Raw genomic sequence first — 17,708 nt, forward strand, 5'->3', positions numbered from 1 at the left:
TACCACATCCCCCCCTCTCTCTTTCTCTCTGTCTGTCTCTCTCTCACGATCTATCAATCTCTATCTCCCATCTGTGTGTGTCTCCCTCCTTGTATTCCATAACTTCTTCGTCTCTCTCCCTTCCTTCTTGTTTCTTTCCTTCCCTCTCTCCCTCTTTTCTGTTTTTATCTCCTCGCTTCCTCCTTCCATCCTGCTGTTTGCTGTCTCCCCTCTTTTCATTCCTCCTTGCTCTCATCTCTCTTCCTACTTTCTCCATTTCTTTCCGGCCTTTCTTTACTCTTTCTTCTCTCAATTTTTTACCCTCCCTCCGTATTTTCTTTTCTCTCCCTCCTCCCTCCGTATTTTCTTTTCTCTCCACTCTTCCTCATTCTCATCCATTCCCATCTTCGTTCATTCTTACCTTTCTTCATTTTAATTTCTTCTTCATCTTTCCTCGATTCTTTTCATTTTTGGTCTGAATTTTCTCCACTCCCTCCTCCCCCTCCCTCTTTACTGATCTTTATTTTCTGCCTTTCCCTCCTCCCTTCCACCTGTCTCATCCCTCCACCCTTCCTCCCTTCCTCCTGTCTCTTCCCTCCACCCTTTCTCCCTTCCACCTGTCTCATCCCTCCACCCTTCCTCCCTTCCTCCTGTCTCTTCCCTCCACCCTTCCTCCTGTCTCTTCCCTCCACCCTTTCTCCCTTCCTCCTGTCTCTTCCCTCCACCCTTTCTCCCTTCCTCCTGTCTCTTCCCTCCACCCTTTCTCCCTTCCTCCTGTCTCTTCCCTCCACCCTTCTTCCCTTCCTCCTGTCTTCCGTCCTCCCATCCTCCTGTCTCTTCCCTCCACCCTTCCTCCTTTCCTCCTGTCTCTTCCCTCCACCTTTCCTCCCTTCCTACTGCCTCTTGCCTTCACCCCTCCTCGTTCTTTCACGTTCTTTTCATCCATCCCTTTTTTCCTTTACTGCCCCTAATTTCACTTCAGTCCTTAGCCTCCCTCTCCCTCCTTCCTTCCTTCTTTCCTACCTGCTTGCCTTCCTTCCTTCCTTCTTTCCTTCCTTGATTCATTAGCCATATTTCTTTCCCTTCCTTCGTACCTTCCTTACTTGCCTTCCTTCCAGCCTTATCCTCTGTTCTTCGTGCCTTCCTTCCCCTCATAACTACATTCCATTCATTCCTTCTTTCCATCGCTAGTTGACTTCCGTTTCTCCTTCCTCTTCCTTCCTTCCTTCCTCCCTTTCCTTCATTTTCTTTCTTTTCATCCATCCTTCCTTCCTTCCTTTCATCTTTCTTTCCCTCCAGCATTCTTTCCTCATCCTTCCTTCCTTCCTTCCTTCCTTCCTTCCTTCCCCCCTTCCTTCTTTTACCGCCCTTAACTTCTCTCATTTCCTCTCCTCCTCCCTTTAACTTTCCTACCTTCCTCCATTTTTTCTTCCCTCTCCTTTCCTCATGCCTTTCTTCTCTCTCTCTCTCTCTCTCTCTCTCTCTCTCTCCCCTCCCTTCACTCCCTTCCTACTTCTTTCCTTTCCCTTAGTTTATTTTTTTTTCTTTCTCTTTCCCCTTCCCTTCACAGTTTTTATTACTCTTAACTTTTATACCTCTTTCCTCTCCTCCATCTTCTTTCCTCCTTTGCTTCTTTCCTCTCCTTCCATGACCTTTTCATCCTCCTTCCTTCCTTCTTCCCACTTACCTACCTACCTTCCTTCCTTTCTACCATCCTTCCTTCCTTCCTTCCATTCTGCCATTCCTTCTTTTCCTTCTTCCATTCTTCCATCATTCATTCCTTTTCCTTTCTTTCTTGCTTTTTCTATCTTTCTCCCTTCCGCCTTTCTTTCCTTACGTATTTCCATCAATCCTTCCCTCCTGCCCTCCCATTTTTATCTCCCTTTTTACCTTCTTACCTCCTGCTTGTTAGAAGGATGCTTGACAGAATTGTGAATATTTTAGAGGAAGACATGGAAGGAAGGAAGAAGAGAGGAGGCATGAAGGAAGGAAGAAAAGAGGAGGCATGAAGGAAGGAAGAAAAGAGAAGGAAGCGTGAAGGAAAGAAGGAAAGAGGAGGCATGAAGGAAGAAAAGGGAAGGAGGCATGAAGGAAGCAAGAAAAGAGGAGGAGGCGTGAAGGAAGGAAGAAAAGAGAAGGAGGCATGAAGGAAGGAAGAAAAGGAGGCATGAAGGAAGGAAGAAAAGAGAAGGAGGCATGAAGGAAGGAAGAAAAGAGAAGGAGGCATGAAGGAAGGAAGGAAAGAAAAGGAGGCGTGAAGGAAGTACCATAGCGTGTGGGTGGAAGAGGAAGAGGAACGCCGAAAGAGAAATAGAAAACAACAGAAAAAAAAAAAATGAAAATAAAAGAGCAACCTGTAAAATGAAGGCGGTAGCAAAATATAAGAGTGTAAAGAAAAAAAGAAGTGAGAAGGAGAGATAAATGAACCTGGTGGTACGTGAGTGGTGGAAAAATATGTGAAGAGGATGGAAAAACAGGAGGTAAAAATAGAGGACGAGAGTTAAAGAAATACACTGCAAAAGAAGCTTAAAAGGAAAGAGGAGGATAGGTAATAAAAATGAACAGAGAATTAAAAGAGACGTGGTAAATGGAAGATGAAACTGGAGAAAACGAGACAAAAATAAAGAAAAACGACGCCAGGGAAAGAGAGAGAAGGAAAAAGAAAGACGAAAAAGGCCTGGCAGTAAAATGACAAGAAGGAACCACTCAGGTAATGAGGAAGAAGCGAGACTCCTCCTCTGCCTCTTGTAGTTGTCGTCGTTTAACCCGTTTCTGTGGTCGAGCAGGCCCGTCGACAACAGGGAAGCAAGTACTTCTGTTGGGCAATCCTACATGTACAGTACAGTACATGCAGTGTGTCGGGATCCAACGTCTTCCTGTGGCTGACAGTGCCTCGCCAGGCTCGGAGTAGGGTCTTTCTCGCGGCGAGGTGCAGGTATATGTGAGGTTTGGCTCCCGGGTGGTCGTCGCCACTGCACAACGCCTCCACGTTCCCTTTGTAAGGAAAGGGTGAATTTATAGTAGGGTGACTTGTGACAGGGAGTGGGCGAGATGATAATAGAGGTTTGGCTGACTCGTTGGCTGGGTGGGTGTCGTGCTGGCCTCACATCATGAAGACACTTTACAGTTGTCCTCCTGAGTCCCACAAACCATCAGCGTTAATGGAGTGGACGTTCTCAAGGTAATGCCTGTCCGCAGCGGTCAAATAACCGAACCTCCACTGTGTGCCTCATCTGTCTTCTGCTATACCATTTATGTCGTATGTCTGTCTTTAACTTTCTCCTGAACCCCCAGGACTTTACCCTGATATACGTTTGGAGAGGTTGTCGTGGCCACCTTGGATGAACTCTGGGATTAGGCATCTGGCGTCTAGTAGCAGATAATTTTCATTTTTCATTCATTAGACCTGGACTGGATAATTCTTTCCCAGCGGTCGTCCACTCCCACTTGTCGTAAACCATCACATGCCACCGCTTCGGCTCTAATACGGTACAGTTGGATAGGTCGGTGTTTGGAAGTGTTTTTGCCATTAATTCTGGATGGATTGGGGGTCTGGTACTGGTAACATATCTCCTTTATGCATACGTAGTGCTTTCACCTTAAACTCACCCATGTACTTTTTTGTGTGTGTGTGGTTTAGGCTGTTTTGCGTAATTCATATAGAAAATTGTTATGGCTCTACATCCTTTCCAAAGCACTCTCGTAACTCTCATTATATATAGTTGTTATTCTACTGCTGCAGGTTAGCGTGGAAATTTAGGCCTCCTGTATGTTGTTATAATTTCCTGTATATCATGTCCAGGGGCCCGTATTCTCGTCCAGGAAGGAGGCCCCCTAACACATCTTCCTTAGCGATTTATTTTTGCATACGGCTGGTTAATATCCTTTTCCAGGTTATCCGTGCGGAGTATGGCGATGTTAGAATGATGTATGTAACACGAAGAACAGTAAGACGTAATAGGTAAAGTCGCTTAGGAAAAGGTTTTAGGGAGCTTCCTAGAGCGATGAGAATACGGGCGTCGCGTGAAATTTGTCCCCACCATCAGAGGCAGTTTTGAGGTTGTTTTTTGAGTAATATACAACTTACCAAAAAGGCCCAATAGGAGCGTTCGCGGGAAGAGGAATATCTGCCAGAAACTGTCTCGTTTTCGTTTTTGCAGGCTAAGGGGGTCTTAGTTAAATTTCAGTGTTATTTTTGTTTTTGATCGATAATTACGATATTGGTTAAGCAAATAGCTTTAAAAAATGTAAATCACTCTTACTTACGCTGTTTGACCCAAAATATTTCCAGTGAAATAATATATTTGTATATTCTTCCCTAAGAAGATTAGTACAATATTTGCCAAAAAGACGGTTTTTGGACTGTACGAAGTAAAAAAGGTGTATGATTATTGACATTTGTATATAGTCTTACTTGTACAAAAAAATGGCACTTATAGTCTACCGGTATCTATAGTTTAATATTTATTAGACTCTAAAATATTAGGGCGTACCGAAGCTTAGCGCTGCCAGACGTACGAAGTAGGCACAGGTGATGAGCAGATCAGCCAGTGAGGACAGACGGCTGTTTCGGTTTCCTCGGAAAACTTGTTTTACCGGAGGCAGCATGTAAATATTGACTTTTTTTTTTTTTTTTAAGTGAATTGAGTTTTATTCTTACTCATAGGGAGTTTAATTTGTTAGTATAAATTATAACTAATTTCTGTTATTGGATAAAGATATACATATATATTTCCATGCATACATAAACCAGGCTGCAACCGCTGTGGAATATTTTTTTATAATTACCTTTGTTCATGCTGCATTGACACAATACTGTTTAAAAGAGAAGAAATAGAATATTTATGTATTTTTACAACAAGTAAGATGCATGAAAAAGGACATTCAATTATTGCCTGACATGTGATTTTTTTTTTTCCATCTGAAAAATTAAAATATTGGTGACATCTGGCATTTCTCCAGGCGCTCAAACGCTCCTATTTCCAGTCGTCCCGGAGCACAATTGCTGGTGACCTTATGGATGATATTGTCTCCCTCATTATTCATCCAGAGGGTCATCGGCTATTGTAGGTCCGTAATTGTGAAAGGCCTGTGTTGATATAGCATTTATTCCTGTAAATTAGCCCAAGAATAACCTGGTATTTACACAATATTCACACCCTGTTTGTAAATATTCATCTGTTTGTCTGCCTGTATCTAACTGTCTCTTTTTGTATCTGTCTTTCTGTGTGTCTGTTTGTCTGTGTGTCTATATCTACGTCACTTTGTCAGTCTATATCTATCTGTCTATCTATATGACGAAGCGCACTGATAAATAACGCACCTTGATGTATAAATTAATATCGATGCTGTTCTGGCCATCCTGTTAACCTTTCCAAAATGGGAGGCCAGGATCCGTAGATTTTTTCCCACCAGTTCCCCGTACCTTTGGTCTTGACGCGTTGCTGAGAGAGAGAGAGAGAGAGTAGAATGCCATCGTGAAATGTTAAGTAATGATTAATGAAAGAGGAGTGTGGGCAAAAAATTGAGAGAGAGAGAGAGGAATGCCGACCTGAAATATTAAGGAATGATTGATGGAAGAGGACTGTGGGCAAATTATTGAGAAAGAGAGAGATTGGCTGCTGTATATTAGATGTCATGAAATTGGATGAGGAGAGTAAGGGATTGGAAGGAGGAGGGGGAGTGAAATTCCGAATGTCTTTTTATTACCTTCTTCAACAAAATTGGACAGGGTATCAGTTCACCCGTTTGGCTGTCTGTGGACAAGATAACTCAAAATGTTGTTCTCGGATCTCAGTGAAATGCGGTGGGTAGGTGGACAGCGGGTCACGGAAGAGCTGATTAGAATTTGAGGTGGATTCGGATCCGAATGTAGGAATAAATCATGATCGACGTTGGCGGAGGTATGCGCTCTGTGAGGGTTTTGTAGTTCGGTTCCTGCGACTGCCGGACGGTTTTGTTCCTGGAGAGTAGAAAGATCCACGGTATCAAAGGGGTGGCTGTGGCTCAGTCGGTAGAGAGGTGGCCTGCAGTCCTACCGGACCCAGGTTCAAATCCCCGCTGGGGATTTGAATTTCATAAAAATCAGACTTTACTGATCTACCAGAAGACCTGCCTACATGTAAAAATACCCCCGCTAATACCAATACACCAGTCCTGTGTGAGACAGCCCTAGCATGTATTCAATATGGACGGTGGGTGTTAGCGCTGAAATGGTGACATGTAGAGGTGTATGGAATGTAGGAGGACTACTGGGCCTTGGGAGCAGGCTGTGAGGCCTGTGCCCAGATTCGGACACATTAAAAAACAAAAAAAAAAGTGTCCATTAACTTTTTACTTTTAATTCCTCCCTCCTCTCTCTCTCTCTCTCTCTCTCTCTCTCTCTCTCTCTCTCTCTCTCTCTCTCTCTCTCTCTCATTTTTGCCAGTCAGCAGTTTTTTACACATTGGTAGGGAGCCCATTGATACAGGACGGGTTTGTCAGGATCGTAATAAAATGGCCTTGTGGTGCTCAGAGTGAAATTACATAATGGCCAGGTGTTAGCATCACATGAAGCATCGGGGCAGATCCATCATAATCCAGGATGTATGGGGAGTTCTTGCACCCTTTCTGTACCAGGGGCTGCTGTAAGCCATAGAACATCGTATTGGGATATCAGGAGAAAAAAGAAAGTCATATGGAAGGTTCTAATCCCCTCACGCCAACTTTATATATTTATTTATAGATCTGTGTCAGGTTTTTTTTTCTTATTCATGTATTAATTTATTTATTTGTACTCCAGCTTATTTACGAGTATTTTTTTATCGATCTGTGTCTGTCTGTTTTTTTTAGTCATGCATTCATTTGTTTTATTTTTTTTTTTACTGCCATACTTTTTAATTCAGAGATTTTTTTTTGTAGTGAAGGGACTGTTAGCAATCATTTTTTTTTTTTTTTTTACTATTGCAGCCTTCAGACGATTTTATTCAAGGGATAGCCTGGTAAAGAAAGGATTAAGAGAGAGTGATTCCTGCTGCCACCCTGCGATTTTCCTCATACGGGAAGGCTTGAATTGAAGGAATTAGAGACAGGCCTGTATGCTCGTCGCTTATGAACACTCCCTAACACCTTTTCCTTAGCGATTTATTTTGCCTGTTACACCTTACTGCTGATTCTTGCCGCCACAATATGATTTTCCTCATAAGGGAAGGCTTCGTAGTGAAGGAATTAGAGACAGGTCCGTATTCGCGTCGCTTAAGAAAATTCCCAAACACCTTTTCCTTACCGATTTATTTTGCCTATTCATCTTACTGTTGGATCTCGCCGCCATCATTGGATTTTGCTCAGGAAGGAAGATCTGGTAGTGAAGGAGGTAGAAGCGACAAAGACCCGTTTTCCTATCGCTGAAGAAAGTTCCCTAACACCTTTCCCATGGCGATTTATTTTGCCTGTTACAACCTACTGCCGATTCTTGCCTCCACCGTGCTATTTTGCTCAGAAGGGAAGGTTTGGTAGTGAAGGAGGTAGAAAGAGACAGGCCTGTATTCCCGTTGGTTAAGAAAGTTCCCTAACATCTTTTCCTTAGCGATTTATTTTGCCTATTACATTTTATTCTTCGTGTTACGTATATCATCGTAATGGCCTTCCTCTGCATCGCTAAAAACGTACAGAACGATTTTTGCTTGCATATCCAAGAATAAATCGCTAAGGAAGAGGTGTTAGGGAGCCTCCTTTCCCGACGAGAATACGGGCCATAAATATACTAATAACCACCAGACGATTTTACGTACATAAGGGAAGGTTTAGGGGTCAGGAGAGGATTTTTTTTTTCACCAGACGATTTTATTCAGCTAAGGGAAAGCGTGGAAATGAAGGGGTTTCGGGAGATGTATATTCCTGTCAAACTCGGACGATTTTATCCAACTGAGGGGAGGCCTAGGACTGAATGGGATAGGAGAGACGGAAGAAGGGGAGAGACGATAAAGGGAGAGAGATGGAAGGGGTGGAGAGATGGTTAAGGGAGAGAGATGGGTGAGGTGGAGAGATGATAAAGGGAGAGAGATGGAAGAGGTGGAGAGATGATTAAGGGAGAGATGGAAGATGTAGAGGGATGATAAAGGGAGAGATGGAGGAGGTGGAGAGACGATAAAGGGGAGAGATCGAGGAGGTGGAGAGATAGGTAAGGGAGAGACGGAAGAGGTGGAGAGACGGGAGAAGGGGAGAAATGGCTAAGGGAGAGGTAAGATGGCAGTGATAAAGGAGAACAGGGATGTAGAGAAGGGAAGATAAATGGAGAGGATTTGGAGAGGAAAGAGAGTAGAAAAGAAATAAAAAGGGAAAGCAGACACAGAAAGTAGTAGACATAGGATTTAGGGAGAGAAATAGAGTACAGAAGAGAGGATGTAAGAAGGGAGGAAGTAGGATTGAGAGAGACGAAAAAGAGAGACCAGGAAAGGGCAAAATGAGAGAGAGAGAAAAAAAAAGGATATATAGAAAGAAGAATAACGCAAAGTTCACAGGAAGGAATAGAACAGAGTAGGAAAAATAAAGAAATGAAATAAATTTGAACAAGAGGAAGAAAAGGTGTAGAAATAAGAGAATGAAGTCTTGCAAATTCCAATGGGCTTGATAAGATACCAGAAGTGAGAAAAAAAGAACAGAAAAATGAGAGGGGAAAAAAAGGAAGTGGAATTGGAGTGAAGTTGAAGGTAAAAGACTAAAGAATACCTGAATGGAGAGAGAGAGAGAGAGAGAGAGAGAGAGAGAGAGAGAGAGAGAGAGAGACTTTAATACGATGATTTGTTTAGTTTAATTTGTTACTACCGGACGGTTTTATTCAGTTAAGGTGAAGGACTAAGGAATAAAAGAATGGAAGTGTGTGTGTGTGTGTGTGTGAGAGAGAGAGAGAGAGAGAGAGAGGGAGATGGGGAGGGATTCAACTCAGTGCGGTGACGTCTTTTTTGTTTTTATTAAGCCTCGCATATGAATGACAGAGCTTTTTGTTTTGGTAATACTATTTTTTCGCACTTCTTTTTTCTTTGACATTATACTGGAAGGTACTGTAGTGTAACTCAAGTATTTGTGCCAAATATAAATGACCTTGACCTATTTTTGAAGGTCATATACCCATTTTTTGTGCAATAATTGCATATGTGAAATTGAAATATCTCAGAAACTACTTGAGGTACAGCAATTTGGTTAAAAATCCTCTGATTTAAAAGTTTGCCGAGAATTTTGGCTGAGTATTTTGCCATTTAACCTGGTGGAAAGTACAGACTTCAAATCTGCTCTGCGTTTTCTTTGTCGCACGTTTTAGAGAACACCACAAAAACTGTAGAGCTGTAACTTTACCGAAGTATAGCTGTGGTGCTTCTTATTAGCTGAAAGGAATATGGTTACACTTAAGCTTACAGTTAGCCAGGTATTGAGACAAATGTATCCATGCGTTCTTCCACACCCTCGTCTTCAGATCTTGTTGATAATACACAAGGAACTACCTTTGGTTAATCTGAGTACATGTTCCAAATATGAATGACATTGAACTGCTTTTAAAGATCACACACTTGTTTATGATGCCAAAATTTCATACCTGACCTACCATACACAGTAAGTAAATAGGTAACTAATTATTATTATTAATTACTACTAATACTACAACTACTATTATTATTACTACTACTACTACTGCTATTATTATTATTATTATTATTATTATTATTATTACTACTACTACTACTACTACTACTACTACTACTACTACTACTACCACCACTACTACTACTACTGCTGCTGCTACTACTACTACTATTACCTGGCTATTTTACTTAGTTCAGAATGGATCCCAGTTAGTGGAGGAGTATATTGACAACAATATTTAACATAACAAGGTCCCAGATGCAAGAGGTAAAGAATCCAGAGAGAGAGAAATAAACGCAAGAAAGATGAGAGGAAGAAATGAGTAAAACGCAAGAGGATGAAAGGCTTGGAAACATCTAATGGGTCTGATAGGAAGACAGAAAAAGTAAAAGAAAAGAAGGAAAAAGTAAGAGAGGAAAAGAAAGTGGGGGAGGAGTTAGACTGGGAACTTGCTGAAGGTGAAGGACAAAAGAATATATGAATGGATGATGGGGAAAAAAGGAGAGAGAGAGAGAGAGAGAGAGGAATATATAAAGAGGGATAACGAGTGAGGAAAGGATGTCAGATGCTTGTGTTTGTTTGCGTGTGTGTGTGTGTGTGTGTGTGTGTGTGTGTGTGTGTGTGAGAGAGAGAGAGAGAGAGAGAGTAGGAGGAGGAAGAGGACTTGGAGGAGGAAAGTTAGGATGTAGCATGGCAAGGACGGAGAGTTAGGAGGGCAAGAGAGAGGAAGAGAGAAGGAAGGCAGAGTAAAGTTTAACCCATTCACTCTGATGACGTGGGTTTTATTCTTGGTGTTCCCAGACGATTTTCCTCAGCTGTAGAAGTCCCGCAGATTTAAGAAGGTTGATGAGGGCTGTATTAACCCCTCCAGTTTCTCTAAGCTGAATAAAATCGTCTGGAGATAAGAAGTAACAAAAACAGCATCAGATTCAAGAGGCTGGGGAAAGATGTGCAGGAAAATGGTGAAGTAAAAGGAAGAAAGATATAAAAGAAAAAAAAATCTGGAAACGAGATATGTGTGATAAAGATAGGGCAAAGAAATATGGAAAACAGGAAGAGAGAGAGAGAGAGAGGGAGGGAGGGAGGGAGGGAGAATGGAATACTGACATGAAACGTTAAGGAATGATTGATGGAAGAGGACTGTGGGTAAATTATTGAGAGAGAGAGAGAGAATGGAATGCTGACATGAAATTTTAATGAATAATTGATGGAAGAGGACTGTGAGTAAATTACTGAGAGAGAGAGAGAGAGGAATCGAACTGAAAGGCTTGATCAAAATGTCAAATCATAATCAAGTGTGTGATTTGATATGTTACGTGCAGCGGAAATGAGAGGATGAAGTTAACCTTTTTATTACGCAATGTTCCCTCTTGTTTTATTCCGTCAGATCGAAGATGTGCTTTTTAGTTAATTCTACCTACTTTCAAACGAGTATGTTCAGCTGACGAGAAATCCTTCGCGCGCGCGTTGTGTGCGTGTGTGTGATAGCAAGAACTACGATAACAGTTGTCATGTCTCTAATCGGGTTCGTTGAGATGACTCGGAAGATAACTAGGAAGAACCGGAAGGCTGAAGTGTGTGTGTGATAGCAAGAAGTACGATAAAAGCTGTCATCTCTTTAATGGGGTTCGTGGAGATGACCCTGAAGATAACTAGGAAGAAACGGAAATTAGAAATGTGTGTGTGTGTGTTAATTTTTTAAGTTATTGTTTTTGTCTAGCCCCGATCTGTGTGGACGAACAAACCCATCGACCACATGGAAGCAACTTCACTTATGGAGCCGTCGGACAGGTACAATGCAGTATGTAAACTGTTTTGGGAACCGGCTCCCCTTTGTGGTGGACAGCGCCTCACTAGGGTCAGACCAGGGTTTTCCTCACGGAGGTGTTATTTTCAGGAGGTATGGCCCCTGGGTGGACGCCGTAGCTGCCTACCTCTACCAGGGGTAAACAGCGCCACTTCGTTAGGCACCTCATCACCGCTTGTGCAGCTTAGTGAAATAGTGATGTGTTACCAGGAAGACAGTTTCCTTCACTCCGATGACGTGATTTTTGGCTTTATTCCCACTACCTTCACGCGATTGCATTCCGTCAAGGGAGAGATGTTGGATTGTGAAGGGGTGGTTGGAGGCTGACTTAACCCTTTTACTAGGATTGGCCTCTCCAAATTAAGATACGGAGACTGCAGGAATGAAAAAAAAAAAAGTGTCCCAGCATTGAAAAGGGTTAGTAACTCACAGCGATAACGTCATTTGTGTTTCTCTTGCCTCACTTTGGATGGTGTTACGTAATGGAGGAAAACTTGCATATATTGAAGGGGTTATTGAAGCATGTGCCTAACCTCTACAGTTTGAAGTATAGGGTGGTCCATATATAACGCTCCACTTGACGCTTACCCATCATAGGTGTTAAGGGGACGGCTCAGTCTGCTGGTGTGGGCGTGGGTAAGGCACTGGAGGTAGGAAATGAATAAATGATGCAAGGTACACATTGGTGACGTTGAATGATGTCTTGTGTTTGACGGGGCCGGCTCAGTCTGCTAGTGTGGGAGTGGCAGTTGGAGTAGGAAATGAATAAATGATACGGAGTAGACATTGATAACGTTTGCGGAGACGTCTTACGTGTTACGGGAACGGCTGAGGCTGCTGGTGTGGGCATGGGAGTGGCAGTGGGAGTAGGAAATGAATAAATGATGCATAGTAGACATTGATAACGTTTGCGGAGACGTCTTATGTGTTACGGGAACGGCTGAGGCTGCTGGTGTGGGCGTGGGAGTGGCAGTGGGGGCAGGAAATGAATGAATGATGCAAGGTGGACGTGGATAACGTTCTCTATGCCGCCTCAGCAGTACAAGACAAATCACCTGACGAAGTGGAAGCAGGGGGTTATAAATGGTCGATCGTGTGTAATAGGAATGAGGTGATGCGACTGAAATGGGGTTAATCAGGAAAAATATTTGGTCTCTTAAAAATATTTGGTATCGTGAAGGCCCAGCGTGTTTACGGTACACGATAAAAGTCACCGCCTTCCATCATCTGATCACAGTTTATTATATTCAAACTCTCTCTCCATAAAAACTCTTTAGCCAGTGGACGTATATTAATTTTACTCTTGCTAATTGCGTACTATCAATTTAGCTCAAGATTTCGAAACGGAAGAGCTCGATATAGCGTTCATCGGTCCTTTTAATAAGAAACAGAAAATTTGTGATATGCTTGTCAGGAGATCGTAAGAGTAATAATAATGAACACCGTCAGAGTGAAGGGGTTAAGCTTTTGACACACACACACACACACACACACACACACACACACACACACACACACACACACACACACACACACACACACACACACACACACACACACACACACATGGTCCGATGTAAGCCCTAGCCTCTTCCGTTTCCAAGACGTATTTTCCATTTTAAATTCATCGGACGATTTTATGCAGGGGGTTTTATTCAGCTGTTGTGCTGAAGGAGTAGGTTGAAGCTCTATAACCCCTCTAGGTCTGGAGAGTCTTCTCTGACCAATATTAAACCGCCTGGAGGAAGAATATAATGAAAAAAGGTACTCGTATTGAAGGGGTTAATGACATACGTACCTGTTGCCGTGAGAGGGTTTTAATTAGGTCAGAAAAAAAGAAGAGTATTTCGTATATCATGCCATCACATCACGCACCATAGCCAACCTCACCCCTCAACCCACGTGTTTATATTCTTTACATTTATTTTTATTTATTTAGTCTTTAGTTATAGATTTAGTTAACTCATTGGCGACTAGACGGGGCTTTGCTAGACTGAATAAAATCGTCTGGAGGTAGCAAGTAAATGTCCATGAGTTCAAGGAGCCGTGAAAGGAAGGAAGGATTGAATGATTGAAGGAAGAAAGAAGAGGGAGAAGCGAGGGAAGGAAGGAAGGGAGAAAGGAGGGAAGGAAAGATTGATGGAAGAAACGGAGGGAAGGGAGGAAGGATGGAAGGAAGCAGAAAGAGGGGAATTATTTAACAGTGTGAAAGTGTTAGTGGTTTTCCCGTTATGTTAATCTTTCATCCTCCACCTTCTGGGTCCCACGGTGGCTCATTGATTATCCCCTTCCCATCCCAGGCTGCGTTGCCCTTAGCCGGGGTTCGAATCTAGCTGTGGCGGGCATTTAATTCTGAGTCGCTGGTATAGTATATCCTTTCTTAGACTCGTATTATAATGCGTTTATTCACATCTTCAGAGATCTCTAACCCCTTTCAGCATTATTTATGGTCAAGTGTAGTCAGATTGGAAGGTTGATAAGCACACACACACACACACACACACACACACACACACACACACACACACACACACACACACACACACACACACACACACACACACACACACACACACACACACACACACACACACACACACACACACACATATTTTACATTAACTTGGCCCAGATTTTCGTTCAATTATTTCTCGGAGCTCAGTGACGGAAGAAGACAATGCTACGGCTGTATATACTTCTCATAACACTTCCTCGTGACTAGCATCATATTCAGGTGTTAAGCTACATGAACAACCCAGCACTGAAGATGGAGAGATGGCAGTTTTAGGCCAAGTTAGAGTAGAAAGGATATAGTAACCAAGGAGACTCATTCCTACCGTTTAACTGAATCTCATCAAATATTCTACAACCAACGTATGTGTAAGTTTTGTGAGTTCAATATTTTCGTCGGTTGAGGGAACTCCCTAACACCTTTTCCTGTGCGATTTATTTTGTTTATTACAGCTGATTGTCCTCTTCTGTGATACATAAACCCTTCCAATATACTCTGCAAAAGGATACCAACTAGCTATATCAAATAAACAAATCGCTAAGGAAGAGGTGTTAAGGGAGCATCCTTACCCCAGGAGAATACGAACCCAGGTCCATTTGATGAAAACAAACCAAGTGATAATATATAGTTTAGTATCCGAAGTGGCTGTGGAGATTTCGTGGCACCTCTTCCTTAGCGATTTATTCTTCTCATCTTAATATTCTGTTTTGTGTGGTTGATGGAAACTGTTGGTATTAAAACAACATAAATAGCATACGAGAGAATATCATGGTGTTAGGGGAAAAGTAAATCGCTAAGGAAAAGGCGCTTGGAAGCCTTGGATGCACTTAGAATACGAGAGAGAGAGAGATAGAGAGAGAGAGAGAGAGAGAGAGAATGTAATAAAAAGAACACCATTGAAAACTTAGATAGATAAATAAATAGATAGATAGATTATAGATAGAGAGAGGGGGGGGACATTGGATGACGAAGGTAACAGCTTTGAACACTCATCATATTGACTGTTAAACTGGCAGGAAAAAATGAGAAGCAACGCGCTGCACAGATTGAAAACAGGTCTTTATTTCATATGGCAGGACGAGAGTGGATTAAAACGATATGGACTCTGTTTATGTGTCTGTCTATGTGGTGTTCTTTTGATGACCTCTCTCTCTCTCTCTCTCTCTCTCTCTCTCTCTCTCTCACTCTCTCTCACACACACACACACACACACACACACACACACACACACACACACACACACACACACACACACACACACACACACACACACACACACACACACACACACACACACACACACACACACACACACACACACACACACACACACACACACACACACACCGAACAAGCTGAGCCTCCCACCCATTACAAACCCCCCCATTACTTCTCTCCAAATGGCCAAAATATATATATACAACTAGTTTTCCGAGTGTGCTTTGAAACGAGGCCCATTTCCCTTCAATAACAAGGTTTTTGATTGTTATAGACCCTTATATTTTAATTTGTTAGACAGGTTTGGGTAGGGGTTGTTTGTTAAGCGTTTGTCGTTTTGCTTCGTCTATGCCTTTGCCTTGCTGAGAGACTGGAGGTGTGAGGTTGGAGAGAGAGAGAGAGAGAGGAGGTTGAGGAGTAGAAAATGAGGTTGACTGGAAAGAGCGATGAAGGAAGGCAAATGCGATAAGGAGAAGAGTTGTGTGTGTATGTGTGTGAGAGAGAGAGAGAGAGAGAGAGAGACTGGAATGATAGTGGTCAAAGTGGAAGGTGGGATAAGGAGAAGTGTTAAGAGAGAGAGAGAGAGATAGTGGGGATGAAGCTTTTGCCATAGTTTGCATTCGAGGAGGAGGTGGGCTGGGGGGTAGTTGAGGGAAGCGGGGGGGAGTAGAGATCACTGGGGAGTGGGCTGGAGGGTGAGAGGTTGTGTTATGTTTAGAAGTAATATTTTTCTTTAACTTAGCCAAAAACTGCTATCATTCTACATTAAGTACTGAGTTGCAGCAGATATGGGAACTGCAAAAGGGGTTAACATCGTGGCCAGCTTAAGAGGAAACGACTATAGTTGAAATCGATGATCTGCTTTGATGTTATTCATGTAGTTGACAGGTACTGCTCTAAGTCTCCCTCTTCTCCTCCTTACTACCTTAAGAACGCAGCGATAATGTGTTTCCCATACTCGGGCCCTGAACCGTCTTCTCTAACACGACATTGCTATGGTAACGCTTTCCCTTAGGCCTAGTACCTCTTCCTGCTGCAAAAATGGTGCGTCATGCCAGCGTCACCACACACACACACACACACACACACACACACACACACACACACACACACACACACACACACACACACACACACACACACACACACACACACACACACACACACACACACACACACACACACACACACACACACACACACACACACACACACACACACACACACACATTCGGCCGTATTAAAACTAAGAGTGCAACTGGGTAGGGACACCCCAATTTTCTGTCATTTCTTTAACTCATTATGAAAGTAAGGTGCACTCGTCCTCTTGACCTTGCTGCCAGATGCCCTTCGTAACGTGACATGCAAACTACCCACATTTAATACTGAGATGTTCCATTAATGTCCGTCACAGATTGGCGGCTTGCTTGCACCTTCGCCCACTCTAAGTTCTAACGAGCGAAGGTAGCCAGAACACTGTACCTCAGCCGAAATTTGAGGTGTAAAAGGCTTGCCCCATTTAGCTCGTAAGTTTTCCCTGCATGAGAAGCTCCAATTTTTTCTCTTTTCTCCAGCTGTTGAAGCAGTCGTGGCATGTTATACAGTTCTCTAAACTATGAATCGTAAATTCTCCCTGCATGAGGAGCGCCTAAATTTTTTCTCTTTGGCTGTTGAAGCAGTTGTGGTTTGATATACAATTCTAAATCTGTCATGAACATTGTCATCCATTGGTACCAGATCTTTTTCGCCAAAGAACCAAATATAGCCGAAAAACACTCAAAACATTCAGCTAGGCGAGAACAGAGCAACATTTTTTTTTTATTTTTTTCACGTTACTGGTAGGTCTGTGATAGCCAACTTTTTTTTTTCTTATCATGAAAATTGTCTTCCAGTGGTACCAGTCATTAAAATAAAAACGACTGGTACCAATTTTTCGTTTTTGTTTTAATGACTGGTACCACTGGAAGGCAATTTTCATGACAGCCAAAAAAAAAAAAAAAAAAATGCCTTCCAATGGTACCAGTCATGAAATTAAAAAACAAGTGTAGCTGATAAAGGCAAAAAGACAAACCTTGCTCGCTCGGACACTTTCCATGCCTGTGGTGTAGACGCCTTTCTCGTTTACAGGTATAGTATTCCGGCTGAGAGACACTGATATAAAATTCTACAGGTGCTGATCGACGGAACAGGTAGATATCCGTCGATAGTGGCAGCAGGAAATGAGATAGGCGGATAGAAAAGGTTGAAGACAATTATGTTTAGAGATGTAATGGAGAGAAACTTAGAGAAATAAGGTTAAGACTAGGATTAGAGAGAGAGAGAGAAGGTGAGATAGATAGGGAGTAAGTGAGGGGTGGAGAGAGAGAGAGAAAGGGCCTGATGGAGAGGAAAATTATCAAAGGGGCTGGAATAATGGGAGGGAAGGGAGACGGAGCACGGTTTGGAGAGAGAGAGAGAGAGAGAGAGATGATGGTGATAACGATAGTGATGGTGATGATAAAAAGAACCGGGAAAGACACGAATGATTTGAAAGAAGAAACATTGACATTTGAGACAGCGATTGTATATAACGAGTGA

Source organism: Coenobita brevimanus, chromosome 42, assembly GCF_032717465.1.
Source record: "Coenobita brevimanus isolate Jiangsu-jjx chromosome 42, ASM3271746v2, whole genome shotgun sequence".
NCBI classification, from domain to species: domain Eukaryota; kingdom Metazoa; phylum Arthropoda; class Malacostraca; order Decapoda; family Coenobitidae; genus Coenobita; species Coenobita brevimanus.